Source organism: Mus caroli, unplaced genomic scaffold (genome assembly GCF_978045245.1).
Source record: "Mus caroli unplaced genomic scaffold, Mus_caroli_1 scaffold_4, whole genome shotgun sequence".
Lineage (NCBI taxonomy): Eukaryota > Metazoa > Chordata > Mammalia > Rodentia > Muridae > Mus > Mus caroli.
In genome coordinates, this window is record NW_028227259.1 from 147,121,922 (window position 1) to 147,132,339 (window position 10,418).

Sequence of the window (10,418 nt, forward strand, 5' to 3'; positions counted from 1 at the left end):
AAAGGGACTGACTTCTCCCAGCAGGATTAAAGAGAAGCTCCTCTCTGGAATGCACAAGAGGTGGCCCGCAGCACCGAGACACCAGTAATCAAATTCTTTTTGGTAATTCAGATTAACCAAACACTCGGCAGGCGACAGAGGCTGGGCCGGGCAGGTCTGCAGCCTGTCAGGCCCCCATCCCAGGGCTCCCCAGGGACAGAAGCCAGATCCCTTTGAGGGCCTCGGAGCTCCAGCTCAGCATCTGTCTCAGGCGCGGCACTTGTCGGGGGACTGGCTGGAAATGATACAGAAATAGCTGGAGAAACAATGCCTCTCGCGGGCACACGGATGGGGAGGAGACGCGATGCGGGACGGGTGTAGGCGGGGGTGTCACCACCATCCTTGTGGGAGAGTGCGGGACTCCCGCCTTGAGCTCTTTCGGGTTGTTCCAGGTTAGATTGCACCTCCAAAGCACTACCAGGTAAACTGAGGCCTGGAAAGGTCCCTTGGCCACGAGTGACGGAACCCGGATCGCCCCCTGGAAGTCCACGGGGCCACGCAACCCGCGCCCACCCGGCCTTCAGGTGCAGCTCCCCCGGGCCGCTCCAGGCCCCGTGCGCTCGCCGGTTTCCATGGCAACCGAGCAAGCCTGCCTCCATCGCGCCCGGACTCGCCGCGGGGACCGTGACCAGCGCGGCCCCGCCCCAGCGCGTGCCCCGCCACCCGTGTCTCAGCCCGCGGTCTCCGCGCCCTCCGCGGGTCCCCGCAGTGGTCCAGCCGCACCTCCTGGGCCATCCTCGGCCTCTGCTGACCTTCCTTCTCGCGCCCCGCACTCACCTCAGCGCAGCCTGTCAGCTGCGTCCCCCGCGCGCGGCTCCCACGCCCGCCGTTAGCCGAGCTGGCGCCCGGCTCGAGGCGCCTCCTGCCGGCCGCGCAACGGACAGGGCGAGGCCTCCGAAGGGGCGGGGCCTCCGGGGGCGGAGCCTCTAAGGGCGGGGAGTCTGGCGAGACGAACAGAAACTTGACACCTCAGCGCCCAATGGGCAGAGACGGAGCCCCCGAGTGGGCGGGGTCACACGTATTAGGGAGGGCCTGGCTGACCGAGAAAGATAGGCTGTGCGCTAGCGCCCCCTTCTGGTCTCCAACGGTAAGAACGATTCTCTAAGAGGTGTGGCCTTTGGGTGGGCGTGGCCTCAGTGAGGGGGAGGGGCTAGTTCCCCAAAGTCGACTCGTGGTATCTCAAGGGGCGGGGCTGCAGGAAAGAAGGGCGTGGCCTATGCTCTGGCCAGCTACTTTGGGGTTGTATACTCTCTATGATCAAGTAGGTGGTGTTTGGCCTCCACCCCAATTAGTGGACAAAGGTGGAGAGGTGGACAAAGATGGACAGGTACATAACTGAATATGCATGAAACTGACCAGGGACAGGAAGGCCAGACTTTTATTTTATTGCATAAATTTTTATTTATTCATTGACAATTGCGTACGTGTATATAGCGTGTGTTATCAGCATTTAACTCCAGTTCTTTAATTTTAATGTATCCTTCGTAGAATTTTATTTTACATTTTAGATAGGGTCTCATAGATGCCAGACTGGCCTCAAACTCCATGTGACCAAGGCTGGCCTTGCACTCCTGATGCGATTACCTCCATTGTCCTTGTGTTGGGATTACAAGCTTGCACTACCATGCCTAGTTAATGTAGTTCTGGGGATCGAACCGAGGGCCTCATGTATGCAATACAAATGCTCTACCAACTGAGTCACTTCAACCCTAAGCAGCCAGGATTTTAAAAACACAAGTCAAATTACGGCAGACTAACTTTAAACCATGCAAAATGGGACCAAATCAGCTCTAGGCCTTTGACCCAAATAATGTGTTTTTGCTTTGACTTCTCTCTGGTATGTTCAATGATCTCAAACTGCACACCCTAACCCGAGAAGTATATCTTTTTGTGGGCAGTTTGTCAAGAACTATACTGTAGAGAAGTAGTTCTCAACTTTCTTAATGTTGCAACCGTTTAATACAGTTCCTCACTGGGTGGTTTGAATAGATATGGCCCCATACACTTCTGTGTTTGAATGCTTGGCCCATAGAGAGTGCCACTATTAGGAGGTGTGGTCTTGTTGGAGGAAGTGTGTCACTGTGGGGGCGGACTTTGAGGTCTCCTATGCCCAAGCTACACCTAGAATGGCATATGGTCAGCCTTCTGCTGCCTGCGGATCGAGATGCAGAACTCTCAGTTCCTCTTCCAGCACTATGCCTGCCTGGATGCTGCCATGCTTCCCACCATGATGATAATGGACTGAACCTCTGAACCTGTAAGCCTGCCCAGATAAATGTTTCTTTTACTTTGGTCATAGCATCTCTTCACAGCAATGAACCCCTAACTAAGACACTCGTGTTGTGGTAACCCCCAACCATAGAATTATTTCACTGCTACTTTATAATTTTGCTACTGTTATGAATTGGGATGTAAATATCTGGTATGCAGGATACCTGATATGCAACCCCAAAAGGGTTGTGGCCCATAGGTCGAGAACTGCTGCTGTAAAGTAATGGCCCCATGTTTGAGACCAGGGGAAGGGGACAGACATTTACAGAGCACCTCTTCTGTCAGGTCCTATGCTTGGGGGCTTTACCCATCCCGGCTTTGATACACACACTAACTCTTTTTTTTTTTTTTTTTTTTTTGGTTTTTCGAGACAGGGTTTTTCTGTATAACCCTGGCTGTCCTGGAACTCACTTTGTAGACCAGGCTGGCCTCGAACTCAGAAATCCGCCTGCCTCTGCCTCCCGAGTGCTGGGATTAAAGGCGTGCGCCACCACGCCCGGCATCACACACTAACTCTTAAAAGGTTCCCACTATTCAACTTCTTCCTGAGGATGTAGTGTCTCTAGGAAGTCCATTGACTGAAGGTCAATTAAGACTTGGCTTGTCTATATGATGAACTAGTACCCTCCCCATAGACCTTTTTAAAAAAAGATTTATTTATTATTATGCATAAGTACACTGTAGTTGACTTTAGACTCACCAGAAGAGGGTGTCAGATCTTATTAGGGGTGGTTGTGAGCCACCATGTGGTTGCTGGGATTTGAACTTGGGACCTTCAAAAGAGCAGTCAGTGCTCTTACCTGCTGAGCCACCTCACCAGTCCCCTGTAGACCCTTACAGGGCACCACCCCATTCACACCAGCCTCCTCATGCACCCCAGCCTGGGAGGCTGTAACCAAACAATATACTAGAATACTTCCACACAATTTCCTACGAACAATAACAAACCTGAAGAGGCAGTTTTCAGAGCTAGGAAGAGAGGCTGGGTTCAGGCTTGGATATTCCTTCTGCCTCATCCCAGACCATGACCCAAGTCCCACCCCCAAACTTCCCACACCTGTCTCTGCAGAGAACCCCAAACTGCAGCTTGGGAACCAGGTTGGACAGTTTTTGTAAATAAAGTTTAATTGGGACACAGCTACAATTGTTTGCTTACATACAGCATGGGAGCCAGATTGGACTACTTTTTGTAAATAAAGTTTTACTGGGACACAGCTACGATTGTTTATTTACGTACTAAATGACTGATGATTTGTGGCCTGTAGTGGATTGAATGTGAAACACCCACCTTGGGCTTACGTTTCAAAGGTGTGGCCAGCATTTGGCAGTGTTATTTCGGAAGGCTGTAAAGACATTATAGAGTTAGCCCAGCCAGAAGAAGCAGGTCACAGGGACAGGCTTTTGAGAGATTGTCATCCTTTAAGACTTTCTGTCTGCTGCTTTCTTTCTGTTACCCCATGAGGGTTTGCTCGCAAATGCAATGCTCTGCCTATGACCAAGGACTGATATCTCTGAAATCATAAGCCAAGAAAGTATTCCTCTTTTCAGTTGTTTCTGTCCAGCAATGTAAAAGCGATGAAGACAGTTGCAAACGACAAAGTTACCTCCTCAAAGGCCCCACCTCCAGTAACATTCGGGGTACTGGGACTTCAGCATCTGAATCTTAGGGGAGCACATGACTCATCCCAGTAAACCAGCTTTCTTTTCTTTTTCTTTTTCTTTTTTTAAAGATTTATTTATTTATATTATATGTAAGTACACTGTGGCTGTCTTCAGACACTCCAGAAGAGGGCGCCAGATCTTGTTATGGATGGTTGTGAGCCACCATGTGGTTGCTGGGATTTGAACTCAGGACCTCCAGAAGAGCAGTTGGTACCCTTAACTGCTGGGCCATCTCTCTAGCCCTGTAAACCAGCTTTCATCACGCAGATAATTCCTATTTATCCTGAAAGACAAAAAGCCAGTGTTACTTACGTAATTCTAACCTCCAAGATGGTTAGAATGAGCCACACTTCCAGGCTTTCACGTGACTTCATGGACTCAGCTGTCCAACCAGCATGGCTTGTGTAACCAACACAACCTTGTCTCAGGGATATTATGGCTCTGGAGTTACACAGTGAGAGATTCTCTTGCTCCTGCCCTTGCCTTCTCTTGGATCATTTGCCCTGCACTAAGCTGGACACCATGTTGGGAAGCCATGCAAGCAGCTCTGAGGGTAAAAGAGGGGCACACATCCATGCATACATGTCTGTGAACTGTGCTGGGTTGGGTTTCCCCCCACGCGGAGTCCTAGTCCCTGCCCTGACTGACTTTCTGGCTGACATTTAACAGCCAGTCCCACTGGAGATGGAGCTTACCAAAAGGGATCATGTATGGTGCCAACCCATGTCCACTTCTCCCTTGGGATAGCCAGGCTGGGCTGGAGGGAGGAAAGCTTAGCCTTCATGGGTGGGAGCACTGCAGGGGGCACTGCAGGATTGCTCTGTAGATGATGAGTGCAGGGGCTATGAGCACACCTGGGAACAGCTTCAGAGAGCTTGTTCGTTCATTGGGAGGGGGGAAAGGGGTATGTATGCCCCTAGGGAGGTGACTAGCGTCTCTGGGACAAGATTAGTGTGGCCGTGTACAATTGGCTGGGGCAGGGGAGTTGGAAGATGCTTCATCAACATACTCAGGGGCTATAGGGTCTAGGCTGGAGGTGAGGTGTAGGGGGTGGGGGGAAGAGGGGAACGTTATAAGGTCAAACAAGAGGTGAAGCCTGATAACTGTCAGGGTAAAGCGTTCTTATTAGGGTTGGTGGTGGGAAAGCTGGCTTTGTGGCATTAGGTTGGGGTGGGGAGATAGCCAACTCCTGCCCTGGTGTTTGGGTATCAGAGGTTGCAGCTCCCTTGACACTTTCTCTATAACCCTAGCGACACAGTATGGAGGGCTTGGTCCTGAAGGCAAGCCATAGTGACCTCTGGAGCTTTGGGGAGTTGACTAGATCCTGAGGCTGCTGATTCTGTCAATGAATTGTTGGTCTGTTTGTTGGTCGGTCGGTTGGTTGGTTGGTTGGTTGGTTGGTCTGTTTGTGAGTGCTACATGTGACTATAAGCACGCCTGTGCCCCAGTGTGTCTGCGGAGGTCACAGAACAATTTCAAACTTTGGTCCTCACAGTTCATCTTATCTGAGCCAGGATCCCTCTGCTGTTTTCCAGTGACCCCAAGCTAGCCAGCCAGTCCATCCCCCCCGCCCTCCCCCCCCCCACCCCCCGCCCAACCTCACCTCCCATCTTCCCACAGCCTTCCTGGGATTACAGACAACTGTCCTGTGCATCTGGCTTTTACACCGGTCCTGGGGATCCAACGCAAGGCCTCTTGTTTATGTAGTAAGTGCTTTTACCCACTGAACCATCTGCCCACCGGATGGATTAATCAACCCCTGGAAGGAGTCACAATAGGATGGCTGAAAGGAAGGAATGGCCCAGGGCACACCAAAACCAAGTTCTCAGTGCAAAGGAGGTTTATTTGTCCCAGAGGGACAAAGGGCAGGGAACAAGAGACAAAGACAGGTGACAGAGAACGAGGAGGAAGGGGGAAAGGAAAAAGGAAGAGAGGGCAGGGATATGTGCCCAGAGGGACAAAGGACTGTCTCTGGATGTCAAGGAAACAGATATGGCCCACAGGCAAACAACAGCTTATAAAGGAAAAGAGGGAGAGCCAGTCAACTGCCATTGGAAATTTTGACTGCTGGACTTCAGTGCATTAGTGGTCAGACCTTGGCAATGAGCTTGGCAGTGAGCTGCCAAGTAAGAGCATGGAATGTAATCTAATGGTTTAGCAGGAAAAAGGGAAATGGGGAGAAGGTAAAGGTAAAAAGCTGTCTGTGACACGTTTGCCATGCTGGGGCCTGTGTGTGCCACGCTCAGGCTAGCAAGAGCCCTTCAATGGTGTCAGGAGGTAGCATAAAGTAGAAGGTTGGGTCTAGTTGGAGAAAGGGGCTCTGTAGTCAGACCCTGAAGCAGGGATTCCAGCTGGGTCACATAGTGAGACCCTGACACACAAAAAATTAAAGATTTAGAGCCTTGCCTTCCTCTTTCTGCCATCTTTGCACCGTGGAGGCCTGATGGGAATTGGACTTCTAAAAGACAAATATCCCAGAAGGCTGTGGTGCAAGGACATATTTGCTGGCTATAAGCAAAGTCTCCAGAAGCCAAGAGCACACGGCTTGCCAGGCAGTGGTGACGCACGCCTTTAATCCCAGCACTCAGGACGCAGAGGCAGGCACATCTCTGTGAGTCTGAGGTCAGCCTGGTCTACAGAACGAGTTCTAGGACAGCCAAAGATACACAGAGAAACCCAGTCTGGGAAAAAAAAATGGAGATGTTTATATTATAGATGATAAATTCTTAGGCAAGAGATGTGCTCATGTGTAGAAAGCACAAAACAACAACAACAAAAACAACAGAAAAGAAAAGAAACAACAAAAACAAAACAGTGACTCCAGAGGGCAAACACAGTGAGAGTTCTCTGGGGAGAGGGAACTCAGGCCCACAGAAACAGCTGCATGGTCCACGCCAACTTCGGACGCAACCTTCCTGCCAAGGCTTCTGGCACAGCATCCATGGAATGCTCTACCCTTCCTGCATTTAAACTAACGAGAAGCAACTAAATAAAAGTTGGTTTGTGCTCTGGAACAATAATAAATAGGAATTACAATTTTTTTAGGGAGCTGGTGAGATGGCTCAGTGGGTAAGAGCACCCGACTGCTCTTCCAAAGGTCCAAAGTTCAAATCCCAACAACCACATGGTGGCTCACAACCATCTGCAACGAGATCTGGCGCCCTCTTCTGGAATGTCTGAAGACAGCTACAGTGTACTTACATATAATAAATAAATAAATCTTTAAAAAAAAATTTTTTTTTAATTTAAATTTAAAAAACAAGATAATGATTGAGGAAGACACTTGCTGTTCATCTTGTAAGACCCGAAAAGCCTTATGTCCGTCCAGGATGTCCCATTCACAGAGACGCAGAGATGGAGATCAATACAAAACACAAGAGGTTTATTGATCCAGCATGCTGGGGTCATCCTGAAATCGGGATAGAAGCGACCCCGAGTAGCTAAAACACAAAACTTTTATACATTTTTTTTTAGAGCAGTTTTCAGTCATAGTTTAGGGCTGGCAGTTTATCATTGGTTAACCTTTAACCGCATTAAGGGGGCAGACTTAAGAACCGGAGATACTGTGTGGGCTTTTCTATACAATCAGAGGACTATCTCTTAGCGGCTAAACTTAAGGACTAGAGGCATTGTGTGGGCCTTTCTAAACAATCAGAGGTCTGTCTCTTAGCGAGTAAACTTAAGAACCAGAGGCCAATTCCGGGAAAAGAACATCTTGACATTTACATAACTTTTTACAACAGTGGTCATTTTTTTTAAAAGATTTATTTATTTATTATATATAAGTACACTGTAGCTGTCTTCAGACACTCCAGAAGAGGGCGCCAGATCTCGTCGTGGATGGTTGTGAGCCACCATGTGGTTGCTGGGATTTGAACTCTGGACCTTCGGAAGAGCAGTCAGGTGCTCTTACCCACTGAGCCATCTCACCAGCCCAACAGTGGTCATTTTGAGCTACCACAAATCTTACAACCTCTGACCTTCACTCACATACAAGTGCATGTGACCTGCACACACATGTATGCATGTATGCATCCACCCATGAACATGTAAGTGACACACACACACACACACACACACACACACACACACACACACACACAGAGGGTGGGGAGTGGGGAATGGCGATGGAGTAGTGACCTGCCATCTTTGGCCACTAGGGGGAGGCAGAGCCCTGCAACTGTCAGGCAAAGGCTTTCATGAGCCCTTGATTTTTCCAGAAACAAAAAGAACCTAGGAAGACAGCGGTGATGAAGGACAGATGTCAGCAGTCAGATTCGGTTAAAAATCCAGTACTGCCTGCCACTGGTAACAGATAGGGTAGCAGGGTTAGAACACCAAGCAAGGTAGCCTCAAGGAATTTTACTCTGGGGACTGGGGAGGTGACTCACTGGGCAAGGACACTTGCTGCGCATGCATGGGGACCTGAGTTCAAATCCTTATCACTCATGTAAAGGGCTGTGTGTACACACACGCCTGTAGCCCTCATCCAGCACCGTGGGGACCAGAGACAGAACAGTCACTATGAGTCATTGGTTTCTAGCCTAGCTTAAGGCTTATGCTCAAAGGAATAATATGGGGAGTGGTAAGGCAGGACACCCAGTATCTTCCTCTGCTCCCTGCATGCAGGCATGGGCCCACGGTCCCACCCACCCCCATACACCATGCACATATAAAAATATTTTCATGCTGCTGTGAAGAGCTCATTATAAACAATGAGACACCAATAGTGCAACAGTCAGCTAACGCAGTAATAATGGTGTGTAAAAAACACGCAGAGGCCTACATTGAAGAACTGTTATTGCCTGCATGTTGGCAAGTGACCTGTGACTTCAGGCTGGGTGGGATTCAGATCAGATTGGCTCCACCTGCCCCCTTATTCTCTCCAGAGGATTCAGTTCTCTCTTGAGAGATGGAGGACGTGTGGAAGTCCAGACCTCGCCGTGTGAGCTTGTGCAAAGTCTCTGCTGCCAGGCCTGATGACACCTCCATGACACCTGCCTGCACTCGGGCGGATGGAGAAGCCACTCAGTCTGGGGCACAGAGTGAGACCTTTTCTCAGTCAAATAAATAAAACTGCGGTGTGCTGTATGGGATCGGCCCATCCAGGTTCCACCGTGGGGGAGGGGGGCTGCTGAGGCCACACCCCTCCGTCCCTCCGTCCCTCCCTCCCTGAGAAGCTGTGGGGGAAGGTGAGCTTAGCCACTGGTAATTGCCTATGGACCTTAAATGACATCTGACTAGAGAGAGTTGAAAGAAGGCAATGGGTGCATGTCCTCAAAATACCCCCTCAATGCACCTATGCATGTGTCAAAGAGCAAATAAGAATAGCTTTAGCTAAGTATGGTGATGCATACCTTTAAACCCAAGCAGAGGCAGGGAAGCCCTGTGAGCTTGAGCCATCCTGGTCTACACAGTGAGTTCGAGGCCATTCAGAGTTACACAGCAAGACTATATATATATATGTATATGTGTATGTGTATGTATATGTATTCATATATGCATGTTCATATATTCAAATATTTTCATATATATTCATGTATACTCACAAAAATATACATATACATATTGTGATGGTTTGAGTATGCTCAGCCCAAAGAGTGGCACTATTAGGAGGAGTGGCCCTGTTGGAGTAGGTGTGTCACTGTGTGCATGGGCTTAAGACCCTCATCTTAGCTGCCTGGAAGTCAGTATTCTGCTAGCAGCCTTGAGATGAAGACGTAGAACTCTCAGCTCCTCCTGCACCATGCCTGCCTGGATGCTGCCACGTTTCCCACCTTGATGATGACAGACTGAACCTCTGAACCTGTCAACCAGCCCCCATTAAATGTTGTCCTTATAAGAGTTGCCTTGGTCGCGGTGTCTGTTCACAGCAGGAAAACCCTGAAGGTGGGTGGTGATGCAGAGAAATGAGGATTTTTCCAGGAGGGATTTCCAGAGGAGGGATTCACGTGCAGAGAGCTGTCACAGACGATGGTGACATGCCTGATCCTGAAGGCCCCAGATCTATCCCCAAATGCCAGCTGAGTAAGTTTAGGCTCCTGTCTGCAAATACAGGAGGTTATCATTAATATGCCAGGGTGGGCTCTCTCCTATAGGATGAGTCTCCAGTGGACCAGTCATTGGTTGGCCCTTCCCCACTTTCTGCTCCATCTTTATCCTTGCACATCTTGTAGGCAGGACGCATTGTGAGTCAAAGGTTTTGTGAGTGGGTTGGTGTCCCCATCCCTCCACTGGAAGTCTTGCCTGGTTACTTCTCTGAGTAGAAAGTGGGGAGGGAGGAGGGAGGAGGGAGGGAGGGATTGGAAGGAGAGGAGGGAGGGGGATCACCCACGGGGATGTAAAGTAAATTAATTAATAAAAAATAAAATGAAATAAACAAACACCTCTCTGTATTCAAACCCCAAGCTCTGTCCTTATGGTTAAATTGTTTTTATCCATTTTAG

The 10,418-nt window shown here is 49.3% G+C and overlaps 1 protein-coding gene across 2 annotated transcripts in view; it reads right to left on the reverse strand.

The window, feature by feature from the left end:
* Positions 1-879, reverse strand: part of Radil (Rap associating with DIL domain) — a 72,455-nt gene extending 71,576 nt beyond the window's left edge. Inside the window, exon 1 of one of the 2 annotated variants that reach the window (XM_021162360.2) lies at positions 817-879. The gene's annotated coding sequence lies outside the window, so the exon portion shown is untranslated. Of the gene's footprint in view, positions 1-762; positions 775-816 lie in introns of those variants that run through there. The other variant, XM_021162363.2, reaches the window with a different exon arrangement.
* Between the last annotated feature and the right edge of the window lie 9,539 nt (positions 880-10,418).